Here is a 16,172-nt window from a genome sequence, read left to right as displayed (position 1 = left end):
CTACAGTTTCTTCAGTATTAATCTACTATTCATAACTAAGAGCCCTTATCTGCTCCTGGAAATGTTTTTGCTGTTTAGAATCTGGTTTTGAAATCTCTGTCGTACTGTTGTGTAATGTACCTGAAACTTTCCAGTGTATTTTTCCGTCTGCACCTTTTCCTGTTCCACTTGCCACAATCACAATTAAAATTTCCTTTCCTTTAACTACCTCAATATTTTTTTATATCAGCAAACATTCTTTCAATCTCTTCATCTGTAGAGCTAACTGGCATACAAACTTGATCTACAGGGAAGCCTATTGGCTTCATGTCTGTCTTGGCTACAATCATAAGTTCATGTAGCTATTCATATGCTTTATTACTAGCTTTCCTATTTTTTTTCATTACTAGCTTTTTATCTATGGCTTTGATCATGTATATGGTTGTCGCATATATTGCACATGTCTCCTGCTACCCCCTCTCTCTTTTTCCAGCTCTTCCTCCCCCCTCTCTTTTTCCATCTCTTCCTCCCCCTCTCTCTGTCCATCCCATCCTGCCCCCAATTTTCTGTCCTCTTCTCCCCACTTCTCTGTACATCCCCACCTCCTCCATCTCCCCGACCATCGCCTTCTCCCCATCTCTCTGTCCTTTCCGTCCTCCCCCATCTCTCTTTCCATCTTCTTCCTCCTCCCTCTGTCCAGCTCATCCTGCTCCTCCCTCTTCCCAGCTCTTCCTTCCCTCCCTCTGTTCATCCCGACCATCGGCTACTCCCCATCTCTCTGTCCTTCCCGTCCTCCCCCATCTCTATTTCCATCTTCTTCCTCCTCCCTCTGTCCAGCTCATCCTGCTCCTCCCTCTTCCCAGCTCTTCCTTCCCTCCCTCTGTTCATCTCATCCTTCCGCCCTCACTCTGTCCACCTCCTCCTCATCCCTCTCTTTTCTTCCCCCTCTGACTCTTTACTCACCCGAGCAGAAATCCCTTTCTTCATGCCACCATACTTCACTATTTCCCCTATATCTAACTTCAACCTATCAATTACCCTTTTTAAATTCTGTGAGATATGTATCAGAATGCCGGTTTGTTTGTCCTGATGACAATGTTGTCCTGAGTAGTCTCCACCCATCAATCTGAATGGAGACTATTTTATCCCAGGAATATTTTAACCAAGAGGATGCCATTCATTAAGCCACACAGCAGATTTGCATATCCACAGGAAAAATAACAGCTGTAGTTTCTCGTTACTTGCAGCTGTCCTCAGCACCACATAGCAAGGCCATGGTGACTGAGGCCAAATTAATCAGTCATACAGACTGTTGCCTCTGAAATTAATGGAGTGGATGCTGTGCTCTTCTTTAGGAACCACAGATGTGTCACAACACTGCAAGATTCTTGCTTCATAGTTGTTGGTGTGACCGTTCTCTGTAACATATATAAATATTCCTTTCATAAATTCAAATATCTTTTCTTGATGCACTATAAAATTTGTTTTCATTCTAGATGCATTTGCCTTTTTATGTTCAAGGCATCTTTATTAGATTTTTTAGTTACATGTCATGCCAAAATCTGTGCAGGTTTTGGTACTATAAAAAAGGCCACTGATATGCATTTAATATAAACAGCAAAACATGTCTTTAATGTAAATAAAGATTGTATTGCAGTAAGAAAAAATATTTTGATTCCTATAACGAATTTAGAACTTTTCTTCACTCCAATGCATGGCAAATGTTATTCACATACAGGTGTTAATCACATACACACATTAAAAAAAGTTTTGCATCACCCCGGTTCTTAGAACTTCTGAAGATAGACGTTGACTGTGGATATCGTATCACAGATATGGTCCCTTTGACTGTCCAGAGATGTCACTATACCCACCCAAAGATGTAAACAACCATACATGAGCAGCACGTATTAGATGGAGGGGGTCCAACAGCCACGTATTAGATGGAGGGGGTCTGACAGCCGATCAGTTCCAGTAATTCCACCAGGAAGGATATACAACTATGCCTAGACAGTCAATACCATGGTTTGATCACGTCCGCATTGTTACTTTGTGCCAGGAAGGGCTCTCAACAAGGGAAGTGTCCAGGCGTTTCAGAGTGAACCAAAACGATGTTGTTCGGACATGGAGGAGATACAGAGAGACAGGAACTGCCGATGACATGCCTCACTCAGGCTGCGCAAGGGCTACTACTGCAGTGGATGACCACTATGGCTTGGAGGAACCCTGACAGCAACGTCACCATGTTGAATAATGCTTTTTGTGCAGCCACAGGACGTTGTGTTATGACTGAAACTGTGTGCAATAGGCTGCATGATGCGCAACTTCACTCCAAACTCTATGGCGAGGTCCATCTTTGCAACCACGACACTATGCACTGCAGTATATATGGGCCCAGCAACATGCCGAATGGACTGCTCAGGATTGTCATCACATTCTCTTCACTGATGAGTGTCACATATGCCTTCAACCAGACAATCGTCGGAGACCTGTTTGGAGGCAACCCGGTCAGGCTAAACGCCTTAGCCACATTGTCCAGTGAGTACAGCAAAGGTGGAGGTTCCCTGCTGTTTTAGGGTGGCGTTATGTGGGGCTGATGTACGCCGCTGGTGGTCATGGAATGCGCCATAACACCTGTACGGTACATGAATGCCATCCTCTGTGCAGTGTTACGTGGCTTTATGCTTAATTACAGACTTACTATTTTATCAGTTGATTTGTTTTCACCATGTAACGCCCGTTTTATATGTCCTTCTTCGTTGCTGAGCGATGTATCACTTTTCGTTCTGACGCCTCAACTCTTCCTTTCCTGTATCTTTACTACTTTTTATCTATATAAATGATGAACTATTGGTTTTGCCATTTAACAACTTTTTAATAACTGTGGAAGTATTACAGGCATTGGGTCCCACCTAATGTGTCACCCACCTATACGTTTTACATGAACCTTTCAAGACTCGATCGATCTGTTTACAAAGAGAAAGCAGAATGTCTCTTCCTTTGACGTTGTCCAACAACGATCTAGGAAGCTCGACGCCCTCGCGGCCCAGGCTCATCCGTGGCTCGCGGTAGTTTGCAGCATTCGTTTTATTCCTTGCCCACTTGCCGCTACGTTGAACTTTCGTGTTGATCGTTGGGCAATGTCTTCCACGTTATCTGCAACATAAATAAACTTTATTCCCACAGTATTTCTGAAAACCCAAAAACAAACTTAAAGAACATAATAATAATAACTGTTCTTACAATTATTCGTATAAGTCTTGGTCGATTTAATGAGGTGTGGGACAGGCCTAAGCCTTGTGACACCACATCTGACCGATAGTGCAAACATATCATCAGCATATTGGTGAGGCATTCGTCTTCATGGATGACTATTCATGCCCCCATCATGCACATCTTGTGAATGACTTCCTTCAGGATAATGACATTGTTCGACTAGAGCGGCCAGCATGTTCTCCAGATGTGAACCCTAACGAACATGTCTGGGATAGATTGAGGGATGTATGCCAAATCACTGTTGAGGAGTGGGACAATCTGGACTAACAGTGCCTTGATGAACTTGGGGATAGTATGCCACGATGAATACAGGCATGCATCAATGCAAGAGGTTGTGCTACTGGGTATTAGAGGTACCGACCGGTGTGTACAGCAGTCTGGAACACCACCTCTGAAGGTCTCATTGTATGGTGGTACGACATGCAATGTGTGGTTTTCATGAGCAGTAAAAAGGGTAGAAATGATGTTTATGTTGATCTCTATTCCAATTTTCTGAACAGGTTCCAGCACTCTCAGAATCGAATTGATGCAAAACTTTTTTCGATGTGTGTATTTGCTGCTCATCAAACTGGTAGGCTACTTAGACATCTACTGACTGTCTTCAGAGGTGTAACAGTTTTCTGACAACTGCTCATTACTTGATGATAGGAGAAACACTGAATATATTAAGGTGTCCAGTATAACTACAGGTGAAATGCTATGCCAGGTATGAAATAGAAACTTGATGTGCCAAACTCAACTACCAAAATCAGATCATTATATGAATGTACATGAAATATAAACTGGCCTTCGTTTGCTCTAGTGACCTACAAGGGGAACTGGACCCTCACATTTAGTCGGGCATATTAGGAGGCTCCCACCATTGTTTTATTGTATAATGTCCACAACTGTGTTCATTTTGTGCCTTCCAGGATGAATGGAAATTAACTGTTAAGTGGAATTATGTTACATATAGTTATAAAATTACTCGTGAAGACAAATGTTGGGATGAAGGTAATTTGGGGGAGACATGGCAATACTCAAAATCAGTGTTGTCAAAATCTCAAGTCAACTTTAATAATAAAATTTTTTTACTCTGCGCCAGACGTTGTACAGAAAATGAGCCATTGTCACCAGCTCAATGACTGTATTACTCACTGTAACACTGAAACAGTATCCTGATTAGGAGCAGTCATTAGTTGATGGTTACGGCCATAAAACGGAAAGTTCACAGTAGTTCTGAAATACGCTATCCATAAAAAGAGATGAAATTTACAGAAATTACTCAGCTGTGACTGTAGCATTACACACACATCAAAGTTTGTCAGAGGCTTATGATCACTATGATATGGAAGGGGATAAAAAAAAATGTTACCTGAATCATTATGCAACAGATCCAAAAAGAAACAGCAAGAGATGATGAAAAAGGAGGTGAACAGCATCCAGTCAATGTGGAATTTGTTTGTTAATGTGCAAAGATGTGTCATTATTTCTTTGGTTTTAAAAGCAAAGTTTATTGACTTTGACAAAGACTGAAAGACCATTAATTCTGTGTGTTACTGCATGCTTTTGGGGAAAAAAAAGCAGGCTGCCTGTCAGTTTAAAATATGGAACTGTACAAGAAAAGATGGTGTTGACATCAATTAAATGTTTTGGGCAGTAGCACAGGTATCAGATTGATCTGGGAATAGTTTTGTATACAGAGCTTTTTTCCTGGTTCTGTTGTGTGTGTGTGTGTGTGTGTGTGTGTGTGTGTGTGTGTGTGTGATTCCATCATAAAAAAATTTGGCATACAAAAGTGATGAAGATTTATAACATATCTGTTCCTTCCTATTCAAGAGTTAAGAAAAATGGTGGCTAAATTCAGTTGTGACTATATTCTTTTGAATGTAACCTAACAAAGGTCATAAAAAACTGCAATTGCAGATGAAATTATCAGAATTATTGAATCTGCCAAGTTGTTATTGTGTATAATACATAGTGGCCTTGCTCTGAAAAGATGAGACTGATTTCAAATTTAAAAAATGTTACTGTTGTTTGGGATACGAAAGATTTTTCTTAATGATTATGTAACAGACTTTTTTCTGCTATACAAGAAGCATAGACATCAGTGACAGCTTGTGGAGAATTTTACCACTGCGCAACAATGTGGTGGCCTCTAGTCTTTTAACTTACAAGGGCAGTAATCATAACTAAATTGAATATATTAATTTTATTTATATAAATTGAACTGTTTATCAGACTGGAAAATCCAGGATGGACTGTAACAATATTGTCAACAGGAAAGTTACTACTCATCATATAGTGAAGATGCTGAGTTACAGATAGGCATCCCCCCCTCCCCTGTCCCCCTCCCCGCCTCTCTGACCCCTCCGTCTAACCTCCCAACTACACAAACTACACATAGCTGCCCTATCCTCTTTTCATTTTGTCCCTCCGTGCTCCTCAACAGCATGTCACTGTCAGCCACGCGTACCCTACTATCCCTCCCCCTCCTCCCCCCCCCCCCCCCAGCCTCCTCCTATCCCCACTCAGTTGCCACTCCTATCATGCACCGATGTTGCTGCTTGTAGTGTGGCCTCAGTTGCCTGAAACTGCAGTCGTGTGTGTGAGTCGCGTTTATGTGGGTGTGTATGTGTGTGTTTGCTGTCTAATTCTGACGAAGGCCTTACTGGTCAAAAACTATTATTTGAGACAGTCATTTTGTTGTGCCTATCTGCAACTCGGCATCTCCGCTATATGGTGAGTAGCAATTTTCCTTTGTACAAAATTGAACTATTTAAATATATTTAAATTTTACAATTAATAATTTAACATTACGAGGAATAAAAAAGATGATGATCGCAATGGGAATCAAACTTGAGCCAGTGAATTGCCAGTCAGTGTACCTGACCACTCGGCCCCATCACTTTTAGGTCAACCGCTACTCAAAAATCCCTTATATTCTGCATTTGCACAGTATGCTACACACACTTTTTGAAAGAAAAATACTGACCTTTTGCTCTGAGAAACGTAGTACTCATAGTGCCAGAAGTCACATCAGAGCATACATAATAGAAAGCAGATTCCTTCTCTGAGATGATCACAGCATGGCTGACCATCATTTCAGCAGTCGACACTGCTTTCTAATTATTGTGAAGAGAGCACCACAAAACATATCTTCATATGTTTTAGTTGCATACTAGAATACATTAAAAGAGAAATAGTGTAATTTTAGTGTGATACTTGGTTCACATTTGAAGAGAAATGGCATAATGTTAGTGTGGTATTTGCAGTTTGCTGTGGCACATTAGCACATGATAACTGGCCGCCCCTGGCAGAGAAGCCATGATTGATGCCCAGTCCAGTCCATGACAGAGAGAGAGAGAGAGAGAGAGAGAGAGAGAGAGAGAGAGAGAGAGTTGCTAATTCAATTTAGGTTACATTTCCAATCACATATTTGGATTGATAAAGATTCTTTTTAACAGGTATTCTTTGAAAGGTAACTGCCTGAATAGAATAGAGGCCTATTGACTGGTTGGGGCAGGGAAATTTTCAGGATCTTGGATTAATTATTGCAAATGATTTGCAAGATGGCAAAATTCTGTAGTGTGTCTAAGATGTTACACTGAATTTCGAGCTGTCGCTACTTCGGAGCACTATGATACAAGGCTTTCACACCCTCGCAGAATTGGTGCCACTTCAGTCTCCCAAAAGTAGTCAGAGGTTGGCTACAGGACCCTCTCTCTGTTGTCAGATGCGATTGTGGTGAAGTGCATGAGTCTATGTGAGGTGCCCGAATCTACAAAAGTGCTGAGAGGTGCTCGCAGCACCTCATTTCATTGCAGTTCTTAGATGGGACCACCCTACTGTGGTAGCAGCAGTGAGGGTGTTGCACCATTTTCAGAGCCAGTGTGCTTGGATACCTTACTTGGTAGCAGCCATAGTTAGAGCAGTTGGGTTTACTACCACGGTTTCTGAATAAAATGCTCTCATTAATATCAATCATGATTTCCAAGTAGTGCAACTCTTTGCACAAAGATCAACAAGCAGGATGACTTTTTCTGTGCAGATGTGATAAGCTAGTTTGTACTGCTCTGTCTGCACTATAGTTCAAATGCAGAGCTCATGTTTGCCAACTGTTTCCCCTTTGATTAAAAGTTCTAAATTATCTTCATGACTTTCTGTTAGCACACTCCCAAACGAGCTGCACAAGTAATTCATATTCCAGTTCCTGAAATTTTGTTTCGTCTTGTCCTGCAACAGGATGTTGGCATGCCAGGTGATTTCTTTAATTGTAAGTGATCAGTCTCATGTAGAGGAAAACAAGCTACCTTACATTTCATGTGTTTTATGGTGAATATATCTGAATTATGTACCAGATTTGTCTGTTTGCTGGGCTGTAGCATTCCTCTGTTGCCCTATATAAATAAGTTTTCATTTAGTAATTGAAATCCTGGCTAGCTAAGAACCAGCCCAATGCCACCACAGTTGAGGGAACAGAAGATTGGCATGTGAAGTTAATTTTCCAGCTGATTTGGAATGAGCAGCAGACATTACTGTTCATCCAGCCTCAGTAAACAGCTACTATTACCTTGCAATGGGCAACAAATACAGTAACAGGCAAATACTATGGTTGTTGTCTGAGTGAGAAAATAAAAGAGAAGGTGAAGAACCCTGTTTCTTCATGTCAATGCAACTACACAAAAGGTATTTTGGTAGTGTGAAAGCTGAGGAGTTTAAAATACAAAATGTTGGAAAATTCATTCTGTTGATAAAACTTGCACCCTCTGTTTTTCACCTCCCCAAATCTAAAAACAATTTATGGCTCAAAAATGTTTTGAGTCCAAGGAAAGTTTATGAAAACTGTTGTTGGGTATTTTGCAGTACTTTCAGAATTGCATTACTGTGGTGGAATCTGCTCGTTGAGAAAATCTTGGACAAACAATATTGGCCGAAAAGTGGACTGTATTGGGGAGAAAATATAAATTTATTTGCTAAAAATACAGTATCCTACTGGCAGTCAGGAACTTTTCAGCCTTTTCTTATAGCCATGGAGACGCATCTGCTGAATAATTGGATTGAGGATGGAAAAGACCTGCTTTCATTTAGTAACAAAATTATGAAAAAGCTGAAGAAGCAGTGATTGTTGCACCCTTGGTTAAAAAAAGAGTGAAGAAATGTTTACAAGCAAAGCTCATTAGAAATTCTTGCATCTCTAAAAAGATCAGATCACTACGCGTACAACTTCCATTGTCAAACCTCAGCAAAAGATCTTGCTGAGAACCAGAGAAAATTCTCGTTCTACAAAGTATCACTAAGTCGTTTGAAGGCTCCTAGCCAGTATCCAGTCATGTGTTGAGCAGTCTTCTGTGAAAATAGAAGACACCAAAAAGAAAGCTAAAGATTTAAATTTTTCAATTAAAAATCATTCCAGCAGGAGGATTGTAGAGATGTACCAGTTTGACCATTGCACAGGCTCCTGTGTGGAGAAGATAGAAATAGGTGTCTGTGGCATTGAGAAGCAACTGAAAGATTTAAAAACAAAGAGGTCACCTGCTTCAGACGGGATCCCACTTCGATTTTACAGAAAGTACTCTTTGCCATTTATCACAAATATCTTGCCCAGTGCAACATTCCAAGTAACTGGAAAAAAGCATGGGAGACCACTGTCTATAAGAATGGTGAAAGACATACAAAATTACATAACAATATCCCTGAAGTTGGTTTCCTGCTAAATTTGTGAGCATATTCTAAGTTTGACTATAGTAAATTTCCCTGAGACAGAAAAGCTTTTGTCACAAGTCAGCAAACCTTTAAAAAGCATGTTGTTGTTGTTGTGGTCTTCAGTCCTGAGACTGGTTTGATGCAGCTCTCCATGCTACTCTATCCTGAGCAAGCTTCTTCATCTCCCAGTACCCACTGCAACCTACATCCTTCTGAATCTGCTTAGTGTATTCATCTCTTGGTCTCCCTCTACGATTTTTACCCTCCACGCTGCCCTCCAATGCTAAATTTGTGATCCCTTGATGCCTCAGAACATGTCCTACCAACCGGTCCCTTCTTCTTGTCAAGTTGTGCCACAAACTCCTGTTCTCCCCAATTCTATTCAATACCTCCTCATTAGTTACGTGATCTACCCATCTAATCTTCAGCATTCTTCTGTAGCACCACATTTCGAAAGCTTCTATTCTCTTCTCATCCAAACTAGTTATCGTCCATGTTTCACTTCCATACATGGCTACACTCCATACAAATACTTTCAGAAACGACTTCCCGACACTTAAATCTATACTCGATGTTAACAAATTTCTCTTCTTCAGAAACGATTTCCTTGCCATTGCCAGTCTACATTTTATATCCTCTCTACTACGACCATCATCAGTTATTTTACTCCCTAAATAGCAAAACTCCTTTACTACTTTAAGTGTCTCATTTCCTAATCTAATTCCCTCAACATCACCCGATTTAATTTGACTACATTCCATTATCCTCGTTTTGCTTTTGTTGATATTCATCTTATATCCTCCTTTCAAGACACTGTCCATTCCGTTCAACTGCTCTTCCAAGTCCTTTGCTGTCTCTGACAGAATTACAATGTCATCGGCGAACCTCAAAGTTTTTACTTCTTCTCCATGAATTTTAATACCCACTCCGAATTTTTCTTTTGTTTCCTTTACTGCTTGCTCAATATACAGATTGAATAACATCGGGGAGAGGCTACAAACCTGTCTCACTCCCTTCCCAACCACTGCTTCCCTTTCGTGCCCCTCGACTCTTATAACTGCCATCTGGTTTCTGTACAAATTGTAAATAACCTTTCGCTCCCTGTATTTTACCCCTGCCACCTTTAGAATGTGAAAGAGAGTATTCCAGTCAACATTGTCAAAAGCTTTCTCTAGGTCTACAAATGCTAGAAATGTAGGTTTGCCTTTTCTTAATCTTTCTTCTAAGATAAGTCGTAAGGTTAGTATTGCCTCACGTGTGTGTTCCAACATTTCTACGGAATCCAAACTGATCTTCCCCGAGGTCCGCTTCTACCAGTTTTTCCATTCATCTGTAAAGAATTCGCGTTAGTATTTTGCAGCTGTGACTTATTAAACTGATAGTTCGGTAATTTTCACATCTGTCAACACCTGCTTTCTTTGGGATTGGAATTATTATATTCTTCTTGAAGTCTGAGGGTATTTCACCTGTCTCATACATCTTGCTCACCAGATGGTAGAGTTTTGTCAGGACTGGCTCTCCCAAGGCTGTCAGTAGTTCTAATGGAATGTTGTCTACTCCCGGGGCCTTGTTTTGACTCAGGTCTTTCAGTGCTCTGTCAGACTCTTCACACAGTATCATATCTCCCATTTCATCTTCATCTACATCCTCTCCCATTTCCATAATATTGTCCTTGTATAGACCCTCTATATACTCCTTCCACCTTTCTGCTTTCCCTTCTTTGCTTAGAACTGGGTTTCCATCGAAGCTCTTGATATTCATGCAAGTGGTTCTCCTTTCTCCAAAGGTCTCTTTAATTTTCCTGTAGGCAGTATCTATCTTACCCCTAGTGAGACAAGCCTCTACATCCTTACATTTGTCTTCTAACCATCTCTGCTTAGCCATTTTGCACTTCCTGTCGATATCAGTTTTGAGACGTTTGTATTCCTTTTTGCCTGCTTCATTTGCTGCATTTTTATATTTTCTCCTTTCATCAATTAAATTCAATATTTCTTCTGTTACCCAAGAGTTTGTACTAGCCCTCGTCTTTTTACCTATTTGATCCTCTGCTGCCTTCACTATTTCATCCCTCAAAGCTACCTATTCTTCTTCTACTGTATTTCTTTCCCCCATTCCTGTCAATTGTTCCCTTATGCTCTCCCTAAAACTCTGTACAACCTCTGGTTCTGTCAGTTTATCCATGTCCCATCTCCTTAAATTCCCACCTTTTTGCAGTTTCTTCAGTTTTAATCTACAGTTCATAACCAATAGATTGTGGTCAGAGTCCACATCTGCCCCTGGAATTGTCTTACAATTTAAAATCTGGTTCCTAAATCTCTGTCTTACCATTATATAATCTATCTGAAACCTTTTAGAATCTCCAGAGTTCTTCCATGTATACAACCTTCTTTCAGGATTCTTGAACCAAGTGTTAGCTATGATTAAGTTATGCTCTGTGCAAAATTCTACGAGACGGCTTTCTCTTTCATTTCTTAGCCCCAATCCATATTCACCTACTATGTTTCCTTCTCTCCCTTTTCCTACTGACGATTCCAGTCACCCATGACTATTAAATTTTCGTCTCCCTTCACTACTTGAATAATTTCTTTTATCTCGTCATACATTTAATCAATTTCTTCGTCATCTGTGGAGCTAGTTGGCATATAATCTTGTACTACTGTAGTAGGCATGGGCTTTGTGTCTATCTTGGCCACAATAATGCGTTCACTATGCTGTTTGTAGTAGCTTACCCGCACTCCTATTTTTTTATTCATTATTAAACCTACTCCTGCATTACCCCTATTTGATTTTGTATTTATAACCCTGTAATCACCTGACCAAAAGTCTTGTTCCTCCTGCCACCGAACTTCACTAATTCCCATAATAATTAAAAAGCATAGCTCATCAAAACTCAGCTTGTTCATTTTTTGCACAGTATCCTATGAACCATAGAAGAAGGTGTTTGATCAGTGCCTCACTGCAGACAGTTTGTGAAGATTGAAGCACATGGAATATCTTCTCAGATATATGATTGGCCCAAAGACTTTTTAAGTAATAGAAGCCAGTATGCTGTCCTGCATGACAAGTCTCTATTAGCGACAAGAATATCGTCACTAGTGCCCCAGGGAATATTGATTGGACAGCTCTTGTTTTTTATGTACATAAACTATATGGCAGATAGGGTGAGCAGCAACCTGTGACTATTTATTGATGATACTGTAGTATAAGGAAAAGTGTCATTGTTGAGTGACTGTAGGAGGATGTAGAATGATGCAGAAAGAATTTCTGTTTTGTGTGATGAACAGTGTTCTAAATGTAGAAACATATAAGTTAAAGCAGATGCATCTGAAAACAATTCTTTAATATCTGCATACAGTATTAGTAGTGTGCTGCTGGACACAGTGATATCGATTAAATAAATAACAATGGAAATCCCAGGTTGGAATATCAACAATATTATGAAAATATACTCACCATAAAGATGTTAAATATAAGCATTTGGTCAAAGGCTTCTTCAGAAAAGAGAAACATACTCACGTTCACACAAGCAAGCACACTTCAGACACACGTGATGATTATCTCTGACCACTCCAGCCAGACTGCAACAGAAAGGCATCAAACAGGAGCAACAATTCAGGCCTGTGCAAGGAAGGGTAGCAGGGTATGGGTGGGAGAAGAGGAATTGGCACTGCCTGGCAGTGTGTGCAGGGACTAGAAGTAGCAGGACAAGGCTACCAGTCGCAGCATTGAGAGGCAGTAGGGGAAAGGGTGGGGGGGGGGGGGGAGAGAGAGAGAGAGAGAGAGAGAGTGTGTGTGTGTGAGAGAGAGAGAGAGAGAGAGAGAGAGAGAGAGAGAGAGAGAGAGAGAGAGAGAGGGTGAGTGCTTGTTTGTGTGTGTGTGTGTGTGTGGGGGGGGGGCAGAGAAAAGGAGAGGGGCAGAGAAGGGGAGAAAGAAAGATTAGTAGGTATGCCAACAGAGAGCAGTGCACAATGAGGGTGAGGCGAAGAGAATAGTGAGGAAGTGACAGGACAGAGGGGACAGAAACAGTTGGGAGGAGGTTGTGGGTACAGCAGATTACTGTAGGTTGAGGCTGAATGTTTTCAGGAGCACAGAATGTGTTGTAAGGATTATGGATAACTCCCATCTGCACATTTTGGAAAAGCTGGTGGTAGAAGGGGGGGAATCCTGATGGGCAGGATTGTGTAGCAGCTATTGAAATCAGCCATGTTTTGTACAGTTGCATGTTATGTGACAGCGTGGTCCAGTTTGCTGTTCACCAGAATTTGGTGGTGGCTATCATCCTGGGGACAGCTGCTTGGTAGTCATACCAACATAAAAAACTGAGCATTGATTGCAGCAGAGCTGATATATAACATGGCTACTCTCACAGTTGGCCTGACCCCTGAAGGGGTAGGATAATCCTATGACAGGACTGGGATAGGGAGTGCTGCATGGGTAGATTGGGCAGGTTTTGCACCTGGATCTTCCACAGGGATATGATCCTTGTGGCAAGAGGTTGGGTTTGGGAGTGGCATAGGGATGGACTAGGATGTTGTGGAGGTTGGATGGGCAACAGAACACCACTTCAGGAGAGGTGGTAAGGATCTTGGTTAGGGTATCCCTAATTTCAGGTCATGATGATAGATAATCAAAGCTCTGATGAGAGATGTGATTCAGTTGATCCAGTCTTGGGTGTTATTGTAAAATGACGGTGGTGCTCCTTTGTACCTGGTTCTTTGAGGTTGTGGGAGGATTTGGGGTATGTGGGGATATGGAATGGAAAATCTGTTTGCAGACTGGTCTGGGGGATAGTGTCTGTCTTAGAAGGTCTTTGTGAGATGTTCAGCATACTGGGCAAGTGAGCTCTTGTCACTGCAGATACTCCATCCGCGGGTGGCCAGGCTGTATGGGAGGGAATTTTTTGGTATTGAAGGAATGACGATTGTCAAAATGCAGTGGTGGTGAGTTTAATGTGGACAGAGGTGTGGATGGAGCCATCAGAGAGGAGAAGGTCAAAAATTTGGAGGTACGCCCATGCAACATGATGTCTCCCTACATCATAACACCTGGACCACCCAAATGATCCTGTTCAATGATGTTCATGGGTGCATTATATGTTACACCTCTCAGCATATGAGGGTACATCCAGAATCACTGTTCGGACTGAATCAGCTCTCAACTGAGAAGAGCACATGACACCAATCCTCTTTGATCATCCAATCCATTTGCTCTTGCATCACAAATAGTGCTGTTGTTGTGTGGGTGTTAACAGATCACAGTTTATTGGTCATCAGGCAGAGAGACCACTGGCATGCAGTGTCTGTGTGACTGCTGAGTGTGAGACTGTGTGCCTTTCAATCCTGTTGAGCTACACTGGTGAACTTTGTTTTTCTCCCTGTTTCATGATGATTCTTCTCCATGTGTAGTTATCCGTATTTTGTCTCCAGGTCATGCTGTAATGAAGTACACCACCATAGTGCGCTGTAATGGCCTGCTGATACACAAATACAGTCTTCCCCATTCCTTCAACTGCTTCATGGTGCAGGACCAGCTGTAGTTATGCTGACCTCATTCCATGTGACACCAACCTTTCTGTGCACAACTTGCAGACCTCTGGCAGCAAGCCCCCTCACTTTCATTCATTTTTACTGAGGAGTTAATATATTATGTTACTTTACCTGCCTCATTCTTAGGTTCTGCAGAGCAGTACAGAGCACTAATGTGACTCTTCTTGAATACTGCTTGAGTGTTTTGGATCCCCAGCAGATCAGATTAATGGAAGACATTGAAACAGTTGAGAGGCATGCTGCTGAATTTGCTAGTACATATTAGGTTCAGTATACACATAAATATTACAGAGATGCTTTGGGAACTCAAATGGGAGACCCTGGAGGAAAGACGACATTGTTTTCGCAAGAAACTATTGAGAAAATTTAAAAAAATCTTTATTTGCAGCTGACTGTCTAGCAAACCACATAATTGTCACAACAATTAATTTAATCTATTGAAACCAATTTTGTCAGTGCATTAGATATATGGTAATACATAAACATGTAGTACTGGAGAACTAAACATGAGTCCTGCCTCAGAGTAGCTAACATGTGCAGCAGCCAGGGCCTCCAAATGTAGTATGTAACGAAAGATGGGCTGGATATGTTCCTGGTGAACTGCTCTCTACACAGTTTGGCAGAGAGGCCACCAACACCAACAATGACTGCTGGAGAACTGCAGTGAAAAAGTTGTTGATGAACTATGGCCTAGAAATATTTGGCAGGTGATAGGGCAAGTGAACTTTCAGCCCATAATAGCAATGATTCCTGTCTTTGTAGCTATCAATACATATGAATCTAGATTACATGCTTTGTATAATGGCCTCCTAAACAACCAAATTGGTATTTGTCTGCTGTGTCACTCAGCAATGGAGGCTGCAATATTGATATCACCACACTTACATGTAACACCCAAGTACATAATTTTAGGACAAGTTGTACCAAGATTTTGCCAACCAGTTTAATAGGAACAGTATGAAAGTGTACTTTGTAGTGGAATGTCTTCTCTGTTTTGGGACAATGTAAACTAACACAATGGCATACATTTTATGATCCCAGCCCACAGTAGATAGAATGGGACAATTGATGCAGAGAGACCTGCTGTGCTGTGATCGCAGTGCATGTTGTTATACTTACTTGTTCATGTGTACAATCCTTTCCTACCCACTGGTTCTCCTCCCCTGACTGCCAAGCAGCATATCGTGATATTAAAAACCCATCTCACAGACTTTGACATCACTTGCTTTACGTTTCTATTTTATTTTTTGGATTTTTATTAAATGAGCTACTGTAACAGACATTTCTAGGCTTGTAAGAAAGGGCACTAGTGCCTGTGTGCAGATCATTTCTTTGCAGTTGTAATTACTTATTGCTGGTGCACTGTTCAGCACATCTTTTGAATTGGGAGTGATCTGGGCCATCCTTCCTGTGTATTAAAATTTTCGCAACAAACAATAATGTGTGTTGGAAAGTAGGACTGTTTTGTTTTGTGATATTATATTTTGGTAGGGGGGAAAATGGATAAAATTGTATTTCAGCCATATACATCCATCTTTGATGCTGTCTGTGAAAACCTTAGCACCGAGAACTATTCTATAAATGTTGTTAAGTGATGTTTTCTTATCCTGTCATAATTTTGTTTGAACAAACATAAGTACAAAATTGACTTACCATATGCAAAATATGTATGATAGAATTTTATTT

The 16,172-nt window shown here is 41.0% G+C and overlaps 1 protein-coding gene across 2 annotated transcripts in view; it reads left to right on the top strand.

Moving 5' to 3' along the window:
• Window positions 1–16,172, top strand: part of LOC124776225 (vacuolar protein sorting-associated protein 18 homolog) — a 267,952-nt gene that overhangs the window by 93,987 nt on the left and 157,793 nt on the right. The window lies entirely within an intron of this gene.

Source organism: Schistocerca piceifrons, chromosome 2 (genome assembly GCF_021461385.2).
Source record: "Schistocerca piceifrons isolate TAMUIC-IGC-003096 chromosome 2, iqSchPice1.1, whole genome shotgun sequence".
Taxonomy (NCBI): Eukaryota; Metazoa; Arthropoda; class Insecta; order Orthoptera; family Acrididae; genus Schistocerca; species Schistocerca piceifrons.
Note: the sequence above shows the minus strand (reverse complement) of the source record. Positions and strands in the feature narration are given on the sequence as shown.